The following is a 20,689-nucleotide window of genomic DNA, read 5'->3' as shown; positions in this document are numbered from 1 at the left end:
ACAGAGAGAGGGGGAGAGAGAGACATACAGAGAGAGAGAGGGAGAGTGAGAGGGAGAGACACAGAGAGAGAGTGAGAGAGAGAGAGAGAGAGAGAGAGTGAGAGTGAGAGAGAGAGAGAGAGAGAGAGAGAGGCCACCTCATGGGTCAACAGAGCCATATGGTGGTCCATTATCAGAAATGCAGATGACTGCAGCCTGTTATTGAGATTCCTAAAGCAAATATTGACTCCAGCTGGAGCAGTGGCTCTCTCTCTCTCTCTCTCTTTCTCTCTGCCTCTCTCTGACACACGTCTCTCCTCCACCACTTCCTCCTGCCACCCGTACCGCAGAGAGAGAGAGAGAGAGAGAGAGTGAGAGAGAGAGAGAGAGAGAGAGAGAGAGAGAGAGATGGAACGTATGAGAGAGGTGGGCAGGAAGAGGAAGCAAAAGCTGTTAATAAAGACGACAGGAAGAGAGAGAAGACAGACAGAGGGAGAAAAGAAGAGAAGAGAAGGCAGGAGAGGAGAGGACAGTAATAAAAGGTATTTTGTAGATAAGTGAGAGGAAGAGTCATAATAAGGTCACTTAGAAAGTAAATGAACAATGTTATCTGTCGGAAAAAAATTGCTGCACAGAAATCAGAGCTAATGCATGGCGGGGGGGCGATCTAGTCTCTCTCTCTCTCTCTGTGTGTGTGTGTGTGTCTAATTACTAAGCCATGGGCACAGCTTGTTCCTGTGCATATGGAGGCACACAGTGGATGCTGCCTGGCCTGCACACAGTAACTTAATCAGGGGACACGTACGTCCACAACAATGAACGCTGAGACTACCTCCATGTCATGGATATATTGAACCCGGTGACACTGCCTTGGTTTTGACGAGAGCATACATACAATTACATAGTATGTATGTATGTATGCTCTGTATGGTCAAAACCAGGCCAGTGTCACCGGGTGTGTATGTATGTATGTATGTATTACATACATACATACACGCTGGCTGCCTTTGCCCTAGCCAAAATCACACACAAAAATATCTCTGAAAAGATAAAACCACACGTTTTTATGTCTGACCACTTTCAACCTGGCGTCTCTATTTTTGGGGCACGACATTACAGGCTCAAGTAAAAAAACTAAAAAAGAACATTCAAAATTTAAAAAGAAAAAAAGTTTCCCAAATCTGTAAAAATAGCAAAAATAGCAGATGTGCACTCCTGAGACGTGACACGTTGTGGTCTTGTATATCTTCTATTTCTGTGTGACACACGGTGAAGTCTAAAGTAGCTAGGACTTAAAGGGATAATTCACCCCCAATATGACTTTTTTTTCCATGGATATTTTTTAGTTTTTGTCTCATTCCTAAGCCAATAAATTTGATGACCGGCAGCAGTTCCGGTAGGAGACACAAAGAACCTCATTTTGTGTCTCCTATACCGGAACCGCTGCCAACCGGTGTGGTCATCAAATTATTGGCTTAGGAATGCGACAAAAATTTAAAAAAATATCCATGAATTCAAGTCTCCATGGGGTGACTAATCGATAAGAAAATAGTCATTTTTGGGGGTGAACTATCCCTTTAAGTGGTTGAGAAGCGTTCATGTGCTGTGTGTATGTGGAATTCAACGTGTGTTAATAATGACTGTCAGCACTGTCACAGTGTGTCTGTCCAATGAGACGGCCTGTCATCATCATTAACAATTCTCCAGTTAACTCGCCGTGATAAGGCACAAAACAGGAAACTACGTGTGCTGTGCACACACGCACACACACACACACACACACGCACACACACACACACACACACACACGCACACACGGATCGATGTTCTCTGAGATGCGACGCAACCCAAGTCATCCGTGTCATAACTGTCATTTATGGCTCAAAGTGAACGGGCGATCGACTAACGGAACGACAGAGTGTGGGAGGAAAGAGAGCATGTTGCACCACTTTGGGAATTTCCTAAAGACATCAGCCCCCTACCCCCCCTACCCCCCCCTACCCCCCCCCCTACCAGCGTTCCGCGCGGCTGCATTCCCATTAGAGTTGACGAGACGAGCGCCAATATAATGTCTATGGAGCGTGTCCACCGTTAGGAGAATAACGAGAGAGAGAGAGAGAGACTTGAGGCGCAACAATGTGCAAGATACAATAAATACATATTATATACGGTATAATAATATATCGTTGCAGTCGGGCAGAAACCTCTTATCTTCATATCTTAACTTTTTCAGTTTTTTCCCGTAAAGTAACTGCCTACTTGATCATACTACAGCGTCACACAAAAGTATCAAAAGTAGCAGATCTACAAGCTCGAAACGCGGCGCGAAGCGACGCGTTTCGAGCTTGTAGATCTGCTGCTTTTGATGCTTTTACATTTTTAATCCTGAAAAGTAACGGTTTTGGATATATGAGGTTTCCACCCCGACAGAGGCGATATCTTGTAGATCTGCTATTGGGAGGCCCAGAGCTTATAGAGAGAGGGTCTGGGTCACCAGTTCGCCTGAGCCGCAATCAGCTGGGTGAAGCTGAACACTTTATTTAACCCCATGCAGGACTAATAACGTAATAATAAATAAGAAAACATTTGTTTCACCAAATGTTCACCCGAGAAGAGGGTGACACTAGAGTTCAGAGATGAAACCAAGATGAAGGCGTGGCTTGGTTTACGGACAAAAGAAAGAAAAAAGAGCAGTGGTTCCATTTCCTCTCTACATCAACGTTCACATTTGCATGTTTGGACTGTGGAGATAATAGTCCCACTCTGACCCCTCTCCCCTCTCCCTCTGGCCCCCCCACGGTGCAGAGGGTGACAAAGGCACTGAGTTACGGCTGGCGTGTGGCCTTCAGACTGTGTGTGTGTGTGTGTGTGTGTGTGTGTGTGTGTGTGTGTGTGTGAGGGGGACGGCTGTGTCCCCAACCAAAAGGCCACGTGGTCACACAAACTCACACTTCAAACACACAATAGGATTTTTTTTAAAGTCATGGTTTGTGTGTGTGTATGGCCAAACACACCAACCCACCTGTGTATGCACACACATGCACTAATCTCTATATATATGCATGCGTGTGTATGTATGTCCACAGCACACATGTGCATGCATATATATATATATACAACATATACTTATAGATATATCCCTAGATGTGTGCATATGCATCAACATGCATATGCATGTGTGTGTGTGTGCTATCCAGATGGCATGGGGGGGTGGTGGTCTTGGGGGAATGGTGGGGGTCAAGCGTCTTTGTGGATCAAAGCCAAGGTCAGGACGGCAGCAGAGCCACGTTCAAGGTGAATGGAGGCCTCAGATGCTCTTCATTACCAGGCTGCTGCTGCTGGACCCCAGAACGTCACAGCATCACCATCTCCCTCCCTCTCTCTCCCTTTCTCTCTCTCTGCTGCTGGACCCCAGAACATCACAGCATCACCACCTCCCTCCCTCTCTCTCTCCCTCTTTCTGCATGCGTCCCTCCACAGGGACCTGTCCTCAACTGCTGTCCACTGGGATCCATTTTATGCCCCGCATAACCCCACCCAAATGTATGCAGACACATACACACACAGAGACACACACGTTTGCATTACTATACTTGCGAGGACATCAACATTTTAGGATGGCGATGTTTTGTCCTCCTAGCCCTGAAGATGACAATGGTCGATGGACAAGCTGGCGATGCATTGTGAGCCTGTAGATTGAGGGTATTATCAGTGAGTGACACCGGCGAGCAACTAACTATGAATCAGGCATAACTCTGACCCCTAACCTCTAAACCTAACCTGTAAATCCCTTAATACTAACCTTAAAGGAGAATTCCGGACAAATTAAGTGTTATCTTTGATGTCTCGTTACTCACCTACCGATGTGAAAAGTAGCGTTATTTTTTTTCATATATTCCCCTGTCGTCATTTTTTAAACACCCTCCGTTGTTATAATGGGAGCGTGAGGGTTAGTGAAGTTCGTCTATTATAACCGACGCAATGTTATTTTTTTCTCTACTACGATTCATTGTAGAGTCTCATGATAGTCAAACATGCGCTGAAAATTCCTGCGAGCCTGCCGTTAATGGCGAACGATTTAACACTGGTTGCTTGTTTCCAGAATCTGGCAACACGAGTTGCCAGGTTCTGGAAGAAACAAGCAACCAGTGTTAAATCGTTCGCCATTGACGGCAGCCTCGCAGATAGTTTCAACGCATGTTTGACTATCATGAGACTCTACTATGAATACTAGTAGTGAAAAAAACAACTTTGCGTCGGTTATAATAGACGAATTTCACTAACCCTCACGCTCCCATTATAACAACGGAGGGTGTTTAAAAAATGACGACAGGGGAATATATGAAAAAAAATAACGCTACTTTTCACATCGGTAGGTGAGTAACGAGACATCAAAGATAACACTTAATTTGTCCGGAATTCTCCTTTAACGCCAACCTGAATCTTTTACTAATTATAACCAACGCTATATATATATATATATATATATATATATATATATATATATATATATATATATATATATATGCTTTTACCATAAAGCAACCATTCCTCTTGTGAGGACCAGGAAAATTGTACTCAATGTATTTTTCTCAAATTCTACTATATATGTGGGGACGTTTGGCCCTCACAAGTATAGTAATAGAAGCACACACACTCACATACACACACACACACACACACACACTCACACACACAAACACACACGCTTCCCCAAAGGAGCCTATTCTGACCTTTGAACTGAGCCGTCCATCCCCTCCCTCTCTTTGTGTCCCCAAGACCCCCTGCAGATAGAAGGCCTCACGCTGGCCCCCTGCCCTGCGTGCCCCCCCCCGTCCCACACTCACTATCATGCACATAGAACACATAGGACCCCCAGAGCCAGCAGGATGTCTGTGCACTGTGCATGTATCAGGTACCGAAACATAAATCGTTGCTGTCGGGCAGAAACCTATAATCCCCATATTTTATGTTTTATGTTATGTTTTCGTAAATGAACGCCCTACTAGATCATACTACAGTGTCACACAAGTATTAGAAAATAGCAGATCTACAAGCTCGAAACGCGGCACGAAGCGATGCATTTTGAGCTTGCAGATCTGCTATTTTTTTTGCTATTTTTGAATTTGAATCCTTAAAAGTATGACGTTTCCACCCGACAAGAGATATGAATGAAATATACATGAAAATGCTTTAGAATTTTGCTCAAACCACAACCATTATTAACTTTTTCCATTATCATACAAGTACAAAACGCAGAGAGAGAGAACGTACGAGGGAGCTAGAGTGAGGTAGGGAGACAGAGAGAGAGAGAGAGAGAGAGAGAGAAGAGTTAGTTAACCCATTAATACCTGGGACGCATCTGTGTCACTTTTAGATTTCTTTAGGCTATTCAAAAATAGCAGATCTACAAGCTCATAGCGCGGCACCGAGTGCCGCGCTACGAGCTTGTAGATCTGCTATTTTTGAAAAATCGTGAAAATTATTTTTAAAATATTTTTTCAGATTTTTTTTTTTTAGGATTTTGAAAATGTTTAGAAGCGGCCTCAGGTCTTAATGGGTTAATGTGTTGATAGGGTGCGGGGCGGGCAGGGCGTCACAGCAGGGGGTCTTGCCCAGTGGGGTCAGATTAGACACGGGAGCAGATAGGGGGAGACCAACCCCATCCTGAGGTTTCACTGTTTAAAGAGTCACAGAGGTCAATTAGTTGTAAAAGGCCTCTGGTGTTCCACCTATGGAGCGGGCACGGTCCCTTAAAAAACTATAACAACATATGATTGAGACATTAGGAACTTCAGGGGACATAAGCCTATTGTTGGACGTGATGTCCCTGAACAATGGGCTCGGACCTCAGCTCAGCAGGGGGGGGGGGGGGGGGGGCGTCTTTACTCCACTGGGTGCTAAAATCTGTGCATTACTACGCGCTGACTCTTTTGGTATTTTCTGTTATATTTGTATTATGTATTTGTTACTCCTGGCTGTACCTTTTTTTCTGTATCTGTCCTGTGTTTCATAACTGCTGGTATGTCATGACAACTGCATTTCTCTCACGGGATCAATACAGTGGTCTGATTATCTAAAATCATTGAATAATAATTGAATTACAATTCAACAATTCATAACTATTTGGCATTCTCATGAAGGATATGGTCGTGGCTGTGGAGTGTAGACCTTATGCCCAAAACCATTATCTTTCAGGAAAGAATATATTGACAATTTCGTCAACAAATAAAAACTAGACCAAAATGTTAGTGAGGGACGAGTGGAGAAGAGATCCAGTAGAACTAAAAGCCGAGTCATTTTATACTTGGTTGCGCTCGGGTGTTGTGCTCTGAAAATAGCAGATCTACAAGCTCACAACGCGTTGCACTGCGACGCGTTGTGAGCTTGTTGATCGGCTATTTTCAGCATGCAACCAAGTGTAAAATCAGCCATTACGACGCCATCAAGGCACCGCCCAAAATACATTTTAGTCGACTAAATCTACTGTAGATTTAGTCGACTATAATCTGATATTTAGTCGACTAAAACTAGACTAAAAATAAAACATTTCAGATGACTAAAATATGACTAAAACTAATTGAAATCTTATTCAAAAGACTAAAACTTCATCAAAATTCGCTGTCAAAAAATCAACCCTGCTGCACACGAGGACATGCAGTCCCGTTGTTCCTATAACTAACGGCTCCTCTGGCCCCTGAGCAGCAGTCAAGGTTAATCCTGTTTGTAGAAGCATGGGCGCTAAAAGGGGCCTCTCGTGGTTGAAGAGGGGACAGTTTGGAGTTGTGATGGAGGAGGGGCCCCTAGGTGCTTGACCCCCACCCACCCAACCCACGCCCCCCACCCTCCTCTCTCAGCCTCACATCTGCCCATTAACCCCGGCCAATCAGCTTGACCTTGCCGAGAAGAGGAGGCCAGTAGTGGCGCATAGCAGCCGCCATTGACTCCCAGCCGTCACATAATTGGCCTGTTCAGAGAGGAGAGGGTGGGGGGGGGGGAGGGGGGGGAGTACCAGAGGTCTTCACGGGTCTACCCGAACCGGAAATAACCGGAAATACCCGATACCCGGGTATGTTTTATTACGGTCAGTTGGGTCCGGGTCGGTTCATATATTCCATTATAACTCGGTCCTTGAGGGGGGGGGGGGGTTCCAGGCGATCCCCAGTTAATGAAATGATAGTTGGGCAAGCAAATGTACCCTTACGGGTACAAAATTTACTCGAGTAAAAGTACAAAAGTATTGACGTCAAAATGTGCTTAAAGTACCAAAAGTAAACTAATTATGCAGAATATCCCATTTCTAGTTTTGAAATGTGTAACAATCTTTTGAAAATGGCCGATCTACAAGCTCACAACGCGTCGCGATGCGACGCGTTGTGAGCTTGTAGATCGGCTATTTTCAAATGGCCGAAATGTATATAGGGGCTGAAGTGGTTAATGTATGTTTTGTAATAATAATCAAAATCTACAAAGTAACTAAGTGTTCAAATAATTTTGGTGGACTAAAGTACAATATTTGCCTCTGAGATGTAGTGGAGTAGAAGTAAAAGTACAGAAATTTGGAAATACTCCAATAAAGTAAAACATATTTACCATTATACCTCACCTCGCCGAGAAGATCTGCACTCGGGCGCTGATCGGGACAGAAAAGCATGAAGTGCTGTGTGATGATTAGGCTGACCTAGGGTCAGAAGATTACTGTGGTGCACAAAAAAAGGGGTGGGGGGGGGGGGGGGGTGTTGAGCTGCGCAAGTGTGCCAGGCTGCCAGTTTAGTGACGTGGGAGACCGGATTAAACTATACCTCCATGGGATCAAAGTGTGCACGTACTGTACACGCCATCATGGATTCCCCTCTTCATTGAGGTAAAAACGTAGGCTGCAGGATACCATTATGGGCCATTAGGTTTGTCACAATCACATAATACCCAACAGCTGGGGTTGGTTCTGTAATATCTCTAAACAAAATCGGATCTCGGAATGAATTTCACGTCACTTGGGACCAGCGAAGAGCTCTATAGTGCAGTGGTCCCAATCTTTTCTGGACATGGCTGAAGCCCTAGTTCTGGTCCATAGCGTTAGAAGGAGTTCCGGAAGGAGAAATCTGGTCAATCGAAAAATCCCATTGACCAGATCTGTGGAGGGTGCAGTGGAGTAACTAAAAAAAAATTCCTTCCCGTGAAATATTTTCTTTTCTGGTCAAAAAGTGTATTGTACCGAGTGTTCCCACTTAGTAAAGTAGGCTTTCAACATCTTAAAACCGTCTTTGTTTTGGTGAGTAGCAAAAGTGTATTTTATATTTTCACTAAAGACGAGAGGCTACGCAGCCTGTGCTACCGCGGGTGTGCGCGCAACGGCTCGAAAGTACCATAGCGTTAAGGAGAACTCCTTCTAACGCTATGGACCAGAGCTACTGGAGCCCCCATTTCAAGCAGTGAACTTGCTTCATGTTCGCTGTGGTAAACGTGGGGAGTGTTGGACCGTCAGCAAGGGAGACCTACGTAGGGAAGGAGGGTTGGACCATCATGAGGAGGGTGTGAGTTTAATGGAAGCAGCTTGGTGTAACATTGCTTCAGGACATTTAAATCAACAGACCGTCAGAATCCCATCTCCAGGAGCCAGTGGCGTGGAGCAACGGATTAGACGATATACGAGCGAGTCACTCAATATGGAAGGTGGTGGTGGTGAGAGCAAAATAAAAGAAAACAGAAATAAGGTAACAAAATTCAAAGAGCAGAAGAAGTATAAGTAAAAGAATACGCTTAAAAATGGCGGCGTGACGGGTATGGGGGGGTGGTGTTGAGGGGGGCGAGGGGTATGGGGGGGGCGAGGGGTATGGGGGGTGAGGGGTATGATGCTGAAGTAGGCTGAGGGGTATATGACAACATCTGTCTGGTATCTAAAATAAGACTGTCCTTTTCATGTTCAACCTTATTGTACGAAGTGAATTAAAAAGGCAACCATCTTCTATCCATCTCTGTATCACAACAGGAACAGTGTCATGTCTACAGATCCATTTCCACTTGAGTCTCAACTTCAACAATGTTGTAAATGGATCCATTAAAACTTTTGTAGAGACTCGAGTTCGTTCGACGCCACTGAACCTGACAGAGTGGCTCAACCGGGTTCATTCTTTGTTTCACACAAGACGTTTTCAGCCCAAGGACCCCCTAACTGAGAGAGAGATGAAGCAGTGACTATTGTATAAAATTGTGTTTCAGATTAAATTCTTATATTTTTTTACTTGTCTGCTCTTTTTTCCCTCTACACCTATACATTTTTGCCAAAAATAGCCGATCTACAACGCCTCGCAGCGCGAGGCGTTGTGAGCTTGTAGATCTGCTATTTTCGGCTAATGTTCCCCTCAGAATAGGGATGCTAGGGTTCAAGTGGTTAACTCTCTCAGTGCCACGCCCCGAGATATCCCGAGTTTTTCCCGAGTACCCTCAGTGCCAGCACGAGAAATCCCGAGTTTTTACTTTTGACTGTGGTCGCGCTATTCTGTATATTTTTCATGATCACTTTCGCTTCCTGACTCCTTCAGACTCATTGGGTTCCGGTTTCATGACGCAGATTCCGTTTCCCGCGATCATTTTCAGAATAGGGAAAGTCACAGTTTTTCACACAGTATATAAAACGAACGGAGAGGTCCACGTCTACTCTCTTTGGTCTGGGTGACGATCAGTCATCGTAGTCGTGTATCGCATCGTAATTTAGCCCGATCAACGATTGTCAAAAATGTCAACATCCGGTTATGACCGGATATGACGTGAGCCTGTTTGGGAGGGGGCGAGTGAGCCAGCGAGGTCATCAATGTGTCGATTTGTTGCTCTCTACTGGTAGAACTGTATTATGGGTTTAAAAACCCAATCAGATAATTTATTTGAATGAAAAATTACAAAATTAAAAAATACGCAAATTTCTGGCACTGGGGGAGTACTTTATGAAAATACTCTTGGCAGTGAAAGAGTTAATGTAAAAAAAAGAAAAAACATCCCCTGCTCTATATACTTTGTTGACGGGGTCCCTCATGGCTCTGTACTTGTTCACCTATTATGACATGCCCAGAATGGGGACACTAGGGTTCATGTGGTTACTTTCGTCTCTGTCGATTATTTCGTCGGTGTTAGACACAAACCTCCTATCTCTGTATTAGAGAGAGAGAGAGAGAGAGAGAGAGAGAGAGAGAGAGAGAGAGAGAGAGAGAGAGAGAGAGAGAGATAGGAAGAGAGGAAAGGAGATGGAGAGTGAAGCAGGTGTTGATTGGGCAGAGCTTGGGTTGCTTGGAGTGCCAGCAGGCTACCTGTTGTCACAGAGCGGGCCGAGGTGCGAAGCTCGTCCCAGTGGAAGACCCCGCAGGTGTGAGGTGATTACAGGAAAACAGGGCAGAGGGAGAGAGTGTGTGAGGGGATGGAGAGAGAGAGAGAGAGAGAGAGAGAGAGAGAGAGAGACAGACAGACAGAGAGAGAGAGAGAGAGAGAGAGAAAGAAAGTGTGATAGAGAGAATGGTGCTGGCAATACATTTGCCCTCAGGAACAACAGTGAGGGAACAGGACATTGGAAGCAGATGAAGTGAGAGCACGTAGCATGTATGACATTCAGTAGGGCGACTGTATAGCGCGCACGTGTGTGTGTGTGTGTGTGTGTGTGTGTGTGTGTGTGTGTGTGTGTGTGTGTGTGTGTGTGTGTGTGTCATTCTGCATGACAGCCACTCACAAACTCTGGTGTCTCATTAAACAGTAGACAACAGCATCAGGAGAGGATGTGTCTGAGCGTGTGAAAGACACATTATGATGAGTGGAGGTGTGTGTGTGTGCGTGTGTGTGTGTGTGTGTGCGCGGGTGTGTGTGTGTGCGCGGGTGTGTTCTGTGCACATAGACGTGTACACAACCTCAGATGGTCTGCAGTAATAGATGGTTCCAGTGAGTTTTAACAAGTATAGCCTAATTAGGAAGCCTATCCGGGGGAAACCGGAGCTCCAGTGGCCCCCAGAGGAACAGGGTTCAAACCTGTAAGCCCAGGTTAATGACACCTCCTGAGGTGGGGGGGGGGGGGCGTGTCCCACAGCGTCCAACCTCCAACACCTCGCCGCCGTCCATCTGAGACTCAGACAGGGGCGACGCGGAGTTATGGCCGTGACATCATCACTTCTATAACCCTGTGACATCATCGCCTCAACCTTGTTGTCTGCGCCTTTGGCGTGAAGGTTCGCCTGAGGGTTTTTCAGGCAAAACTCTGGCAGTGGTTGGAAAGTAACTGAGTACATGTACATAAGTACTGTACTTAAGTACAATTTTGAGTTGCTTTTTTTTTTACTTTACTAGTGTTTCCAATTGTCAATACTTTTACTTCTACTCCACTACATCTCAGAGGCAAATATTGTACTTTTACTCCACTACAATTATTTGAAAACATTACTTACTAGTTACTTTGCAGATATAAATTATTATATTATAAAACATACATTAACCACTTTAACCCTATCTTATACCTAGGCTATTTGAAAATAGCCGATCTACAAGCTCACAACGCGTCGCATCGCAACGCATTGTGAGCTTGTAGATCTGCTATTTTCAAACATTAGTACTTTTACTTTTGATACTTAAAGTATATTTTGATGCCAACACTTTTGTACTTTTACTCAAGTAACATTTTGAACACGGGCCTTTTACCTGTAACAGAGTATTTTTACATTGTGCTATTGCTTTTACTTGAGTAAAATATCGCAGTACTTCTTCCACCACTGAACTCATGGTGTCTGCGAGTTGGCACGGCTCGGTTATTTACGAGCGGACGCCGGAGGAAGCAGTCGCCCACTTTCTCAAAGCATGCCAAGTCTCTGGCAGGGCCCCCCGTCCCCTCCCAGGGCCCCCCGTCCCCTCCCAGTCTCTGGCAGGGCCCCCCCATCTACTCCCAGTCTCTGGCAGGGCCCCCCCGTCGCCTCCCATTCCCCTAGAGGGCCTTAAAAATCGATTGGCACTCGGCCGCAAATCACCGGACGAGTACGTTTACCAAAGTCAATCTTGACCTCCTAAACTATGCCAAGAGTGCAACCGATGATGTAGGCGGTCGCCGGTACCGGAGCAGTGGTTCTCAAAGTGGGGTCCGAGGACCTCCAGGGGTCCCTTGAGGGGGGTTCGAAGGCGATCCCCAGTTAATTAAATGATAGTTGGGCAAGCAAATGTACCCTTACGGGTCTGTAAGTCTGAGAGAGTACAAAATGTACTTGAGTAAAAGTGTATCTCGGCTCCTGTGTTTTACTGTGTATTTTTGGCGAGCCATGCTATTTTCAACGGCGTATAACAAGCGAACGGGAGGTCGCAATTACTTTTTTTTTCACGCAAGCACAGTGAAACCCTCCGTGATTAGCAACCATCAGGGGATCGATCATACTGGAGATACATTTTCTGTGACTACTTGAAAAGGTAAGACATTTTTTTATTTACTTGGCACTGAATGAGTTAAGTACAGTACTTAAGTAAATCTACTTTGTTACTTTCCACCACTGCTAAATGGACCCCTATGGGTCCATCCATGGACCCTTATTGGCCACGGACCAACTATTTGGTCCGTGGCCTAATGTAATATCAAAAAGGGGGGTACTTGAAATTTAAAAACATAATAAATAATAAAAAATAGATGGAGCATTTATATATAGCGCTTTTATCCAAAGCACTTTACATAGATTGTGCATTACATTCACCCATTCACACACATATTCATACACCAATGGGGGAGGAAACCATGCAAGGCACCTGCAACCTGCTCATCGGGAGCAATTAGGGGTTCAGCGTCTTGCACAAGGACAATTTGACACTAACTCTGGGGGAGCCCGGGATCGAACTGGGAATCTCGCTGTTCCCATCCGGCCGCTCTACCAGCCACTGAGCCACTGCCACCCCACATACCCACGAACGTTTGTCCTTACAGAGGCCATCGTGACAAACCATCCCACAACGTGCCACTCGGTGCCACAGGGAGTGACAGTGACAAGCATCAAAGGCCACTGTGGGCTTTTGTATACAGATGAGCATGTGTATCTGTAGCCAATCTGCTTTTTTTTTTTCTCTCCAAAAGGATCTGGTCTCTATTGATGAACAGTAACGGTGTGCAGCCTTAGATGTGAAGACACAATGGGGCAGACATGATTAATCAAACACAGGCCCATTACAGCCAGACACTGTCACACACACACACACACACACACAGGCCTGCGACAGGCATTAACAGAAAAGTCATAATAAGACGAGCTACAAAAGGCAGACGGAGCTGAAGATTAGCAGATACACACGTTCTCTTTGAAGGAGCTCCTTTATGTGCTGTGTGATGCCCACCACGGTTAGGTGGGATGAATACCTCAGACTCCAGGCCACATTATTTGGTCAGGACAAAGGTTGGCATCATAACAGCCATCTGAGGTGAATACTCTACTGTGTATGAATACAAGTATAATCTTTCACTCCGCGCGATCTAGGCAAATCCACTGCAAGTTTTATTAATGTCTGAGGAAGCAATTGCCTTAGCCATTCAGTACTACAGTGCAGTATGAAAAACTATTTGCAGACACTGTCAAAGTTACATCCTTGTTGCATTTCAATGCTTTTGAAAAGTGCAGAATGATTTGAAAAGTCTACCTAGACTGATACATGAACAAGCTTCAAATGTAGTTGACATTGACTCAATGACGTTTTGTAACATTTTAACGACAATGGAGAAAATGCAAATACACAAATAAAGACATTTCCAGCAAACTGGTCTGGGTTCATTAAGTGCTATATGGGGTCAAACATGTTTGATTTTCTCACCAGTTCATGGGACAGTCTCTCAAGTCTGCGACAGTCAACAGCTAACGAGCTCGCGATTCTCGCAGAAGAACGGCCGACCCGTGATTGTTGGTGACCCAACAGATAATGTTCTGCTTCAAAATGTAAAAGTACTTATTATTCAGAATGGTCCTTTTTCCATTCATATTATTGGACTGTAATTCGGTTGTAGCTGAGAAAGGTGGGGGTGATTTTAATTACTTTCTATGTGCTGCTGGGTAGCTTAACGTATAATAATACATCGTAATGTATTATTTAAGGTACGTTTTTCTTAATAATCTACATCTGCTAAGTAACTATTAACTAAAGCTAAAGTACATTTGCCTCAGAGATGTAGTGGAGTAGAAGATTTTCTTTTGCTTTCCACCATTGGAACCTGCAGTCATTTTGACATGATGTCTGCATGCTGTGTACCAGACATAATAAGAAGACACATCCTGACATCACAGGTTTCCAGAGGAGAGAGTGCTAAAAATCGTAGTCACGCCAAATGGGCTCTGATTTTAACCCCTCAATAACACTGGCTCAGACGAGCAGCTCATGAAATATTAAAACTCCACGGACAGACAGTAGCCACTGCAATTTTAATGATGCTTATGGCATGTGCAAGGGAATGACGACGATGCGTGACCGCCACACACCGCCGGCCACCCCTCCTCTCCTCTCCTCTCCGCCAAGACTTAAAACCTGATTTATACTTCGGCGCGCTAACGACGCCACGCGCCGAAAATAGCCGACTTACAAGCTCGCGAGGCGTCGCCTTCGCGACGCGTCGTGAGCTTGTAAATCGGCTATTGTCGGCGCGCGTGACGGGATCATAAATTTGTGGGTCTCTCTTGTTGCTTTTGTGAACCCTTTCTCTGAGAGGTTCATCAGGCCAATTAACCCGTTTAGACCGGGAAAGAATCTGTGTCATTTTTTGATTTCTTTGGGCTATTCAAAAATAGCAGATATACAAGCTCATAGCGCGGCACAGAGTGCCGTGCTACGAGCTTGTAGATCTGCTATTTTTGAAAAATCTTGCATATTTGTGCAAAAATCTTTGAATATATATATTTTTTAAAGCAAACATTTTTAACTCAAATCTTTGCTTCTGGAGATTCTACAAATGTCTTCTAAATCCCAACAGTTTTCTGAAAAACTATTATTGCTATAATATCAGTGGTGCTCAAACTTTTTCATGTCAAGGACCCCCAACATGATATGTATTTGGCTGTGGACCCCCATCTCAAAATATTTAGTTCCAGGGACCCGCTTGAAGCAAAGATTTGAGTTACAAATGTTCGCTTTAAAAATATATATATTAAAAGATTTGCACTCATTTTCAAGATTGAAAAAAAAATAGCACATCTACAAGCTCGTAGCACGGCACTATGTGCCGAGCAATGGGCTTGTATATCTGTTATTTTTGACTAGCCAAAGACATCTAAAATGACACAGATGCGTTCCCGGTCTTAACACATTGCATGCCAGTCGCGTAGATCTACGCGAACCTATTTAAAGCCGCAGCGTGCCAGTCGCGTAGATCTACGCGAACCGCCGATTCCCATGTTAAGTGCCCCAGGTGCACTTTCCGAATTTTTTTGATCCATTTCCGTTTCCGGTTTCCGGTCGGAAACGGAATTATTCGGGTTCCGGTTTTTTCGATCGTATCCGCTTCCTGTCTGGGATCCTGTTTAAAACTCGATTTTCTCTGGTTGTTGTTTTTCTCCTCGCTGATCACTGTTTATGGTTGATCGGCTGTAGCTTCAAGATGGCGGCACGGATTTGGAAACTGTTTTCGCTCGCCGTTTCTCACGGATCCGCTGTGTGTTTAGAACCAAATGAACGCGCACTTTTAACTTATTTAGCGAGGTCTGTGGCGACATGAAAAAAACTAAAAAACAACAATAAAACGCTGGCACTGGTGAGTACATTATGAGATTAAACTCTGGCATGGAATGTGTTAATGGGTTAAGCTGTCTGGCCTTAAAACGCAGAATGCAATGGCCGGCATTTTGCAGGAATGCTAATGATCAGCGCTAGGGGTTACATATGATCGCGGGGTTGTTGTCACCAGGGCACAAAGCAGACGAGGGTTTAGCTTCCGAGGGACACATGAGTGAATCCATTTGGCCTCATGTCTGCATTTTTTAGGGGAATATTTCAATCAATGCCATTGTGATTCTAATGAAGCCCGGGCCCTCTTATCTGGAAATGACTTATGCCGAGACGGCAGCCGATCGCTTCTCCATATGATTTCATCAACATGCAGGAAATGACAATGATAACCGTGAATAAGCTGCTGTGTGTGTGTTGGCGCGGCGGCGGAGCACAGGAACAAATGATTGGGGACAACGCAAAAGAGGCGCTTGATTGTGGCAGCGCACAGTAAAATCCACGGGTTAATTGGACACCCCTTTACGGGTCCTATTTGGTTCCATTTGTTATTAGACTCTCTTTGAGTTAAATTAACGCTGAGGATTTTTATCCGTGTGGCCGTTTTTGTTTCCTCTGTCGTTTATGTTTTGCTGTGAATGGACTGAAGCAGGACGATTTTGACCTTCAGTTCCTTCAGGGTGACATCTTCTACCACCACAGTGGTTCCCAAAGTGGTTTTTTTTTCGGGGATCCCCAGGGGGTCTTTAGAGGGTTCCAAAGGGGTCCCCTGCAAACTGAGGAACACTTTTTTTCAGGTTATGATGCATTGTGAGCTTGTAGATCAGCATTTTTTTTTGACAAATCGTCTCTTATGGGGGTCCCTGGAACAAAGTCTTTTTAAAAACGGGGGTCCATGGGGCCGAATACATATCAAATTTTGGGGGTCCTTGACAATGAAAATGTCTTGAGAATCACTGTTGTTCTACACACGGGCCTCGTTCCTCCACAATCTGGTGCAAAGGAAGTCGATCCTGGGCTGAAAGTAAGAGCTTATGGAGGCCTGGTGGGGCCTGGGGGGGGGAATGAAGGGGAGGGACAGGACCACTGGACGGCCAGGGATGGGGAAGAGGGATTAATATACACACACACGCACACACACACACGCACACACACACGCAAACAAAACCTTGGGCAGAAAGAAAGAGAAAATGGACTTGGTGTGTTGGCAACAGATTTATCCTAATCCTCGGCCCCAGGCTATATTGTGCAGTCAAGCGGTCGATTACATGGCAACAATTAGTAAGTGTGGAGCCCAAACACCTGGTCTTCTTCTTCTTCTCCTCCTACTCTCCCATTCTGGCCCTTCAGTGGCAGCTGACTGTACCGAGCGTCGTCCCCACGGCCAGGTGGCCCCGCTTCAATGACATTAGCTAGTCACTCCAGGGTTAACCCATTCAATACGGGGAACGCATATTGTGTCATTTTTGGAATTTGAGCTATGACCATTATTATTATTACTATATATATATTTTTTGGCTATTCAAAAATAGCAGATCTACAAGCTCGTAGCGCGGCACAGAGTGCCGCACTACGAGCTTGTAGATCTGCTATTTTTTTGAGAAATCGTGAAAATTTGGTGCAAATCTTTGAATATATATATATAAATTTAAAGCAAACATTTTCAACTCAAATCTTTGCTTCTGGGGGATTCTACAAATGTATTTTAAACAGTTTTTTTTGGGGAAAAAACTTATGTTATGATATGTATTTGGCCGCGGACCCCCATCTCAAAATATGCTGTTCCAGGGACCCCCCAGAAGCAAAGATTTGAGTTAAAAATGTATACATACATATACATATATACATATATATATATATATATATATATATATATATATTCAAAGATTTGCACACATTTTCACGATTTTTCAAAAATAGCAGATCTACAAGCTCATATGAGCTTGTAGATCTGCTATTTTTGAACAGCCAAAGAAATCTAAAAAATGACACAGATGCGTTCCCGGTCTCAATGGGTTAATCAGGAGCCTTGCCTCGCCCAGTGGGCCTTGTATGGAGCCCCTCATTCAGACTGGGTGGATGGGTGGGGTGGGGTGGGGTTGATGCAGACAATGTTGTTTCGAAAAACTTGTTCAGCTGAAGATTTCTGAGGGGGATCCCAGATAATCACACTGAACTCGAACGGGCGGGCGGGCGAGCGAGCGAGCAGGCCGAAGAGGGGGGGGCCCTCTTTATGTTTCACCGCCGCCTGCCTGCGTTCCGGAGGCTCCATCCGTGCCCCCCGATTGGCCGGCGTCAACAACGCGAGCTCGCTGTAGCGTCCGTCCCACTGTCCATCCCTGCAGATTATAATGGATCTTTTCATGAGGCGGACAAAAAACAGATGGGGGAGCCGGGAAGTGCTATACATCCATGCAGACAATATGTGTGTGTGTGTGAGTGTGTGTGTGTGATGCGTGTGCATGTGTGTGTGTATGTGTGTGTGTGTGTGTGTGTGTGTGTGGGGGGGGGGGGGTTACGGGATTTCGTCTACGTCGGCAGATACAAAAACAAGTGGGTGTATAGCTCGAGTGGTCCCTGGCTGTATCTCCCCCACCGCACAACACCACCCATTCCAAAGCCTGTCCCCCCCGTCTCCCCCCCGGCTCTGAGATCTAAAGGATAAATAACGCTCATTAGAATAACAAAAGCCATAGATTTGTAACCCAAAATCTGCTAGAGCCTCATCAATAGTAATTAGAGCCTATACATAACTAATGAAGACGTGGTGCACACCGCACCAAAACAAAAGGCGAGTGAGGAGTTGTTGTTGTTTATATCTGGTCTGCTGCACACGTGAGGTTGTTGAGATCCAATCACATGTTGTATAAATCTTAAGTCACAGCGTTATGATAAGCTATAGGACAAAGCCTGGGGCGAATATAAGGCTTAATTTATAGTTTATATCACGCGACAAGAAGTGATTTTCAAGCTAACGATGCGTCACAATTCTTAACCACTTGAACCCCAGCCAGCGGGCCCTGTTCTGGGCGTGTCACAATAGGCGAACATTCACCAAAAATCACACCCTGTGTGAAGTGGGCGGTGTCTTGCTAGCTAATCACAATACTGAATGGAGTCAACCAATCATGTACAAAATATAAATACATTTATTGAAACACTCTTTATGATGGACGAAACCATAACTTAAAAAAAACAAATGTATTGTTTTTTTAAAGTTATGGTTTCTTATATAGGGCTATGCACATGTGTCATGTGACACTGGCCAATCACAGTCCTGAATAGATTGTGATTGGCCAATCACGGTGCAGGGTTAGGCGGGGTAAGTTTTGGCCAATCACAGCGCAGGATAATTGTACAAATTTCCAAACCTCACTTATAGGGGCGGTTTCACCGCCCAAAAATAGATGATCTACAAGCTCATGACGCGTCGCAAAGCTTACAGATTGTTTTTTTATAGATGTAGAAGGGAAAAAAGGGGGTGAGCCAAGGAGCCCTGGGGGACCTGCAGTCAACAGAAAAGAAGCTGTGTTTTAAATATTCTCCTGACAGAGAGGGCTAACTTCAACCCAACACCTGGGATTCGATCCCCCAGGTCTCCCGTATGAGAAACCAAACATCCATCGCCCCTGGGCCCAGGGGGTAATATTGGGCTTGTACTGGCAGTACTACTTGTTCTACCAGACATCAGGGTCTAATTGGCTAAAATATAATTGTATTCATTCAAACAACTTCTGGACAGTACCACATCTTGTAGCTGATTGAAAAGCAACGATGCTTCCATCTTGGTCTCTCTTTAAAAGCAAACGCTGTCCGAGCGGGGGACAGACAGAGACGGAAAGAGAAAGACCAGGTCCATCCATATTCCTCAGCTCTTCTCTTTGAAGGACCACCGTCCACCCCACTTGCCAATGAAAACGCACACTATTAGCATTAACACATCAAAGGTTCGCTTCCTGTAAGAACAGAGGACACAGACGACAGGCACACTTTAAATGTTTTGTTTCCTTTTTTTGTTGCTTTGTTTGCCGTCCGTCGACGCAGAAAATTCCATTTAGTGGAAAACATGCAAATACACTGCAGAGCGGAGGAGAGGAGGTCGTCTGAAAGGGAACAATGGCCACAGGCCATGCAGTGGCTTTGAACTGTTTAAAGAGGCATTAATGTGCAACTTATAAATAAATAATCAACTAATTCTACAGCCAATTACGTACGTGAGATTAACCCTTTAAGACATGAGGCCGATTCTACAAAATGTCTTCTAAATCCTAACAGTTTTTTGAAAAAACGTATGTTGTTGCTATGTCAGTGGTTCTCAAACTTTTTCATGTCAAGGACCCCCAAAATTATATGTATTTGGCCGCCGACCCCCATCTCAAAATATGTTGTTCCAGGGACCCCCAGAAGCAAAGATTTTAGTTAAAAATGTTCGCTTTAAAACAATATATATATTTTAGATTTGCAAACACTTTCACAAATTTTCAAAAATAGCAGATATACAAGCTCGTAGCGCGGCACTCGGTGCCGCGCTACGAGCTTGTATATCTGCTATTTTTGAATAGCCAAAGTGTAAAATAATATTTTTTTTAGCTCAAATCAAAAAGTGACACAGATGCGTTCCAGGTCTTAATGGGTTAAAAGCAATGTGGTCTTCCGTTTAAAAAAAAACGACAAAAGAAAACAAAAACAAAGCAACGATCCCAGCCTCATTATTTTGAAAGGGATTGGTAAAAAAAAATAAAATAATGGCCATTTACGGACAAAGAAAAGCAATAATGTCATAAGGTGTATATATTCACAAAAGGGTCCCGTTCCCCCACCCAAAAAAAAAAAACGGGGCCAAAAAAAACCCCAGGGCCACATCATCAGAGACCAGAAGGACGACGAGCGAGTGACATTTGGCTGACATTTCCCAGCAGCATTCAAACGCGGGGGCCGGGGGGGGGCCCCGCCGTCTCAAGTTGGCGTCAGAAATATCTATGGATGCGTTCCTGAATGTGGACGAACGCGG

The 20,689-nt window shown here is 44.7% G+C and overlaps 1 protein-coding gene across 1 annotated transcript in view; it reads right to left on the bottom strand.

The window, feature by feature from the left end:
* The window catches only part of ralgapa2 (Ral GTPase activating protein catalytic subunit alpha 2), a 224,708-nt gene that overhangs the window by 17,554 nt on the left and 186,465 nt on the right, over window positions 1-20,689 (bottom strand).

The sequence above is a fragment of the Gymnoscopelus braueri genome (assembly GCF_963280865.1).
Source record: "Gymnoscopelus braueri genome assembly, chromosome: 19".
NCBI classification, from domain to species: domain Eukaryota; kingdom Metazoa; phylum Chordata; class Actinopteri; order Myctophiformes; family Myctophidae; genus Gymnoscopelus; species Gymnoscopelus braueri.
The sequence above is the reverse complement of the archived record's forward strand: the minus strand, read 5'-3'. Positions and strand labels throughout refer to the sequence as shown.